Raw genomic sequence first — 6,372 nt, 5'->3', positions numbered from 1 at the left:
CACACACTTCAATATTTTTTAAGATAATGGATGGATCCCAAAGATTCTTAAAGTGGGGGGAAGGACGTGGAGGGAAGGACCACGGTCTGAACTGGATCCGTGCACAGAGATATCTTCTGGTGATATGGAGGCGAAGAGCTGGCCATGTTTTTGTTTGGGGAGAATCTGTTCCTCTGGAAAAATTGACAGAGGTAAAAGAAAAACCAAACAAAACAGGTGACTCTGCTCAGGAGTGAAGCCTGTAGGCGGAGGTCCAGAGTCACTTGATGGCCGTATCCTGTTTTAGGGCTGCAGGTGCCAAGCAAGCCAGCAGATAAGAGTCAGTCAAGAGGCAGTCTCTGGGGAGAAGGACATCCAAGGTCAAGCCAAGTCAGGAGACAATGAGGAGCCGAAATCCAAGCCAGAGTCAGCCCATAAATCAGTGTCCTACTGGATGGATGATCCCAAGGCAGAGCTGCTGGAGAGAAGCTCAGTAAGCCGTCTGGGTGAGATTGGCGGAAATCGGTGGCAAAAGAAGAAAGCATGGCAAAGATCCGAGACAGGTAGAACTGGAGCGATGGGCTGAGCAAGTTGGCTGGAGTTTGAGCTGTATATCTTATGTCTAGCAAAGGTGTGGGTGACTCTATTCCACAGTTGTAGTCAGGTCACCTCTACAACAGGCATCTCCCAAGGTGATCACTTGGCCTCAGTTGTGCCCGGCTCTCTGGTACTCCGAAAGGCCGCCATCCTCTGGGGCTTTGGATCATTTCTCCTCAGACGCTTCCTTTCTGTTTAGAGCAGATGGGTCTGCTCTGTAAGGCTGAGGGGCCGGTTCAGCTTCATGGGTGTTTCATGAGGGGCTTCCAGCAGAGTCCTCCAGCTCTTCTCCTGCCTCAATGATCCTTCCACCTGAGGCACGCCATCTTGGCCTTCAATTTTTGGGCAAGATTCTGCTGGGAAAAGCATGACAGACCACAAGGGATGAGCACAAACTGGGTGGGACTCATCACTCAAGGTGCAAATTCTCGTTCCACATGTTCTGCCAGTACCAACAGATGGGAACACTTTGAGATCTGTAGATCACTAAGATGTAAGGCAGATTTGGGTGAGGGGGAAACGCTCATGACACTGTATTCTTGAAGGCTTTCACAGCCAGGATCTGGTGGTTGTTGTGGGTTTTTCAGGCTGTTTGGCCATGTTCTGAAGAACACGGCCAAACAGCCCGAAAAACCCACAACAACCAGCATGAAACTACAGATGCATTTGCAAAAGGTGTTGTTTTGATGTGCTGTTCTGTTGCTTCTGACGTGTGGCAACTTCATGAATGAATGACCTCCAAAGGACCACATGTGGTGCTGGAGACCTCTGTAGACTGCCAGAAGAACTAACAAGTGGATCCAAGACCAAATCTACTCTGAACTCTCTCCCCAGATGTTCTTGGACTACAACGCCCAGAAATCCTGGTCAACACAGCTAGTGGGTGAAGGCTTCTGGGAGTTTCAGTTCCAGAACCTCTTGGGACCCAAAATTGGGAACAACTAATCTAATGACATCTGTAGAAGATGGCTTGAAAACCATCACTTACAGCTAAGCAGATCTGGCAAACTTATTTCTATGTTCCTTCTCTTGGTTCCAAATCTGCCTCATGCCATTTCCATGAAGAGTCATTTCATCCATGTAAATGAAGATTTTTTTTGCATTCCTTCCTCAAGAGAATTATGAAGGGGCGCATGAAGCCGTGTTTGTGCATTTCCAACATTTAAGCATATTTGCATAGAGTTTCAAGAGCATGGGCTTAGTCAAAAGCATTTTGACTTCTTCCACAACATGCATCTCATGCCTGGAATTGTACACATTTCCAACCACAAATCCCATCCATTTTCACGTTCAGTTCATGAGATTAAAGGGGGTGGGCAGAAATCAGGCAAATCCTTCCAAAGGAAACACAACAGAACCAATTGTCCATGCACCCTGTGACACTCAACAAACTTGCAATCAGTTGCCTGACTTTTCTATGGTCTGTTCTCTGTGGTAGACAGGAAAGTGGCTGTGTTTACAGCAGTTGGTTGATTAACCCACTAGGCAACATGGCTAGTAGCCCGTTGCTATCATCCTTGTGAATCTGGAGGAGTTATTTGGAACCGTGCATTAAGTGGCACTTTTTATAATGGACATTGGTAAACCAGCTGCTTTCAGCACATGGAAAGCCGAGATTCATTCACTAAGGCTCAAGCAGCCAAACCTCTGATATTACCCGTATTTATTAAATTTGGAAGCACCTGCACGGGGACTCCTCCTGGCTTTTCCCACTAGGAGATAAAATGAAATGCCACTGGGTGCAAACTAATAATGTTTATCGGTCCAGAGGAAAAGATTTAAATGCAGAAATGATAGCACAAGCCGTCTGGAGCTGAATTCAAAGTCCTGCAGGTGGGACTCTGGTGGTGAAGTGGTTGGCCAGCCAATTCAGGGGACAAGCTCTCAAGAAATTGGTACTGTCCCTGGGTCTCCAGACAGGAAGACGAATTTCAAGATGAGCAACACTAGAGAAAGAGAGGGAAATGTGATTTATGAATGTGGTGTGTCTTTTCTCCCAAAGATCATCTGTCCTGCCTCTTTGATATCACAAGGGCTTATCTGTATACAGTGGTGCCTCGCTAGACGATGATAATCCGTTCCACTGAAATCGCTGTCTAGCGAAATCATCATCTAGCGAAAAGCATTTCCCCACTGGAATGCATTGAAACCTATTTAATGCATTCCAATGGGGAAGAATCGTCGTTGTCTAGTGAAGATCGGCCATAGGAAAGCCGCTTTGTGAACCACCAATCAGCTGTTCAAATCGCTGCCTTGAGAAGCTTAGGTCCCGAAAACACGTGTTTTGCGAGCGCGGAGGGAGCTGTCAAAATCGTTGTCTAGTGAAAATCGGTTTGCGAAGCAGGGACCAAACATTGTCCAGCAAAATTCCCCCATAGGAATCACTGTTTTGCAAATCGCTATAGCGATCGCAAAAAGTCAATGTCTAGCGAAAAAACTGTCGTGCGGGGTAATTGTCTAGCGAGACAGCACTGTACTTGAAAGGTAGTCCTACAGAGGAGGGGCAGGATCTGTTCTCCATCATCTCAGGGTGCAGGGCAAGCAACAATGGACTCAAGTTACCAGATTTAGGCTGAATATCAGAAAAAAAAACCTCTTAACTGTTAGAATAGGATGATGACAGAACCCATGACCTCAAGAGATGGTGAGTGTTCCAACGCTGGAGGCATTCAAAAGAAAACTGGACAATCCTCTGTCAGATCTGCATAGACTTGGAATCCTGTATTGATCAGCGGATTGAGCTTAATGGCTTTATAGGCCCCTTCCAACTCAGTTATTCTATGCTTCTATGGAGTTTTTGCAACCTTGCACGCTGCCTTTAGTAGTTGTGGCCGGGAGGGACCTTATTTAAATATACTCCCTCTGGTGTGCAGCTTGGGGGGTGCTCCTGGATTCATCTCTGAGCCTGGATGCCCAGGTGGTGGTGGTGGCCAGGAGATTGGCCTTTGCATAATTAAAACTTTAATTTAAATTTTAATGGGCCTTTGCACAATTAAAACGAGTGTGCCAGCTGCGCCCATTCCTGGAGAGGTCTGGTCTGGCCATGGTGGTGCATGCTCTAGTTGTATCTTGTCTGGGTTACTGTAATGTGCTGTATGTGGGGCTACCGCTGGAAAGTGTCAGGAAGTTCTGCCATCTTCAGGACGGGCGGGCAGGGAGCCCCAGAGCTGATGTGCTAATAAACAAAGCAAAAGCCGGCTTTTTGACTGAAGCGCTCTATTATTAGCACATTGCAGAAAGTCAGCTCGACGCTGAAAGAAGCTCAAGTCATAACACTCCTTTGATACCTGGTGACATTTGACGAGCATCCAGCTTTTCTGCATTGCTTACTAAACATTAAGTGGGAGGACTAATTATAAGAACTTTCCCCTTGAGCTGTCATTCAGTTTTCCATCCGTTTCTTCCGAAGGAACACCATCTACCGATATAGACACCCACCCAGGGAAAGATTTGGACTTTACATAATCTGTTTGGCAAGCTTGTAATAAGTTCTGCAGATTTCATAAAACCGTTATAGGAACATGTCTTCGTCACACTCTGGAGGGTGATATGTTTAATTTAGGCAAATAGGAAAACACAGCTAGTTAAGAAAGACTCGATTATATGTTTTAAACTTGGCTCGGCTGTAATCCTGGGGACATGGGTAGCGTTTACTCTCTGCCTCCATCGGACTGCTGTTCTATTTATATGTTATTTATTTACAGCGCACTGATGCATGCCTTCTCTTTAACCATGTCCAGTGTGATTCATTGTAGAGCTTTCAAAAATAGTGCAAATCACACTGACAAAAAGCAGTCAAAATTAACCTAATTTTTTTTTTTAAATGAACATACTCCAAGGTCAAAAGCCTCTGAGAATAAAACCATCAATATTTGTCACCGTCCCAGAGGCAGAGCACAGACGTTGGTCACTAAGAGGTCTCATCCTGCAGGTATATCTACCAGCTGTGGACAGGTGGAGATGAGTACCCAAGCTTCAAAGCCCACAATATAAAAACTACACTTTTTCCTTCTCCCAAACTTCTTCCGAGAGTTGCTTCTTAGGGGTATGCCACTTGGAATTTTTGGATTTCAGCTCTCAGAATTCTACAAGAATTCCCCAGGCGAAATTCTGGGAGATTCTGGTCAAAGACATGTTGCAGAATTACTGGTAAAATTCTTTTGCTACACAGAAGAAGGACAGACATCCACAGAGGATAATAGTTTTAAGTTCCCCAGAATCCACCCCTGTCTCATTCATGGGCACTTAAAGTTTTAATAACTCACTCTGAAACAATTGTTGGAAAAAGAATAATGTTTCCCTAGTGGTTGCTATAGGTTTTTCGGGTTGATTGGCCGTGTTCTGGAGGTTTTTCTTCCTAACGTTTTGCCAGTCTCTGTAGCCAGCATCTTCAGAGGACAGGACATAGAACTCGGTCTGTGTCAAAGACTAGCTAACGACACCCATTCACCACAGTGACAGATCATCTCCCCCCTTATCACAACAATACACCCATAACAAAAAACACACTGATCACCATAATCACCCAATCTCCTGAAAAGGACAAAAAGCTGATCCCACAGCTACAAATACTCAACTATCCCACACACTACACCAGTACACAGACTGAGTTCTGACTCCTGTCCTCTGAAGATTCCGGCCATAGAGACTGGCAAAATGTTAGGAAGGAAAACCTCCAGAACACGGCCAAACAGCCCGAAAAACCTACAACAACCATCGGATCCCAGCCATGAAAGTCTTCAAGAATACACTTACACTTGCTTGAAATGACAGATCTGTGTGTGCTGCTTTCTTTGTGCACACTTAGCAACCAACTGAACAGATCAACAGCAATCAAACGACTGCCACCAATCAAAAGACTGCTCAGCAGAGAGACAGGGCTCTCTTTGAATGCAAAGACTTGAAGGAACAATTGGTTAGTGCTCAATAGACAGACAATCACCTCAGCCTGGAAAAACCTCTCCCAGTCACTCAAACTACAGACAGTGTGTGAGGTTGTAAATAAAACTCCAGAAAGACACACACCAACATTTCACTCACCTGATACAGGGTCTAACTTCCAGGCTGTCTCGGATCTACTTCCTGTACAAAATGGAAACTGCCCCAGTGCTTCCTGGGAGGTCTAGAGCTTTGTGGGAGGTATAGTTCTCTAAGAGAGCCCTCTGCAGAGTCTAAATGTCAGCAAAGCAATTAGATTTTTCAGCACAGTAATGGTTAACACGGCTTTCTGCTGGTGTCCAGTATGGTGTGGCGTACAGAGAGTCAAATTAAAACTCAGGAGATCTGGGTTCAAATCCAAAATCCACTGGGAGGTGACACTGGTAAAATCAAACCTTAAATATTTCACATGCCTTAAGAACCCTATAAGGTCAATAGAAAGCAAGCAACTTGATGGATGTCAGAATATAGAAATTTTGTAGGCCTGAACCTGAATAAATGTATTATTAATGAGCTGCCATTGTGCACAGATCTGAGTATTCTGAGTCACTCTGAAGATGTTGCAATGTCTAGAAATAAGAAGACACCAGGTGCAGAAGATGAAGTCATGTGTCTTCTGATTGGACTAGAACAGCCATGTATATGTATATAAGCGGACAGTGTCTGTATATCATTCTCTTCTTTCTTCACCATTTGCTGCTATCCACTATGTCAGTTTGTGTAAAGAGTTCCTGCCATACTTATGTGATGCCTGCCTGTAAATACCTGTAAATACTTGTAAATACAACCATCTTGCAAAAGAAGAACTTGTAAGTGTCTTCAATAACTTTGCATTTTTCCTGTCGCCAAATCCGTGAC

This window comes from Pogona vitticeps, chromosome 6, assembly GCF_051106095.1.
Source record: "Pogona vitticeps strain Pit_001003342236 chromosome 6, PviZW2.1, whole genome shotgun sequence".
In the NCBI taxonomy this organism is placed as follows: domain Eukaryota; kingdom Metazoa; phylum Chordata; class Lepidosauria; order Squamata; family Agamidae; genus Pogona; species Pogona vitticeps.
The sequence above is the reverse complement of the archived record's forward strand: the minus strand, read 5'-3'. Positions refer to the sequence as shown.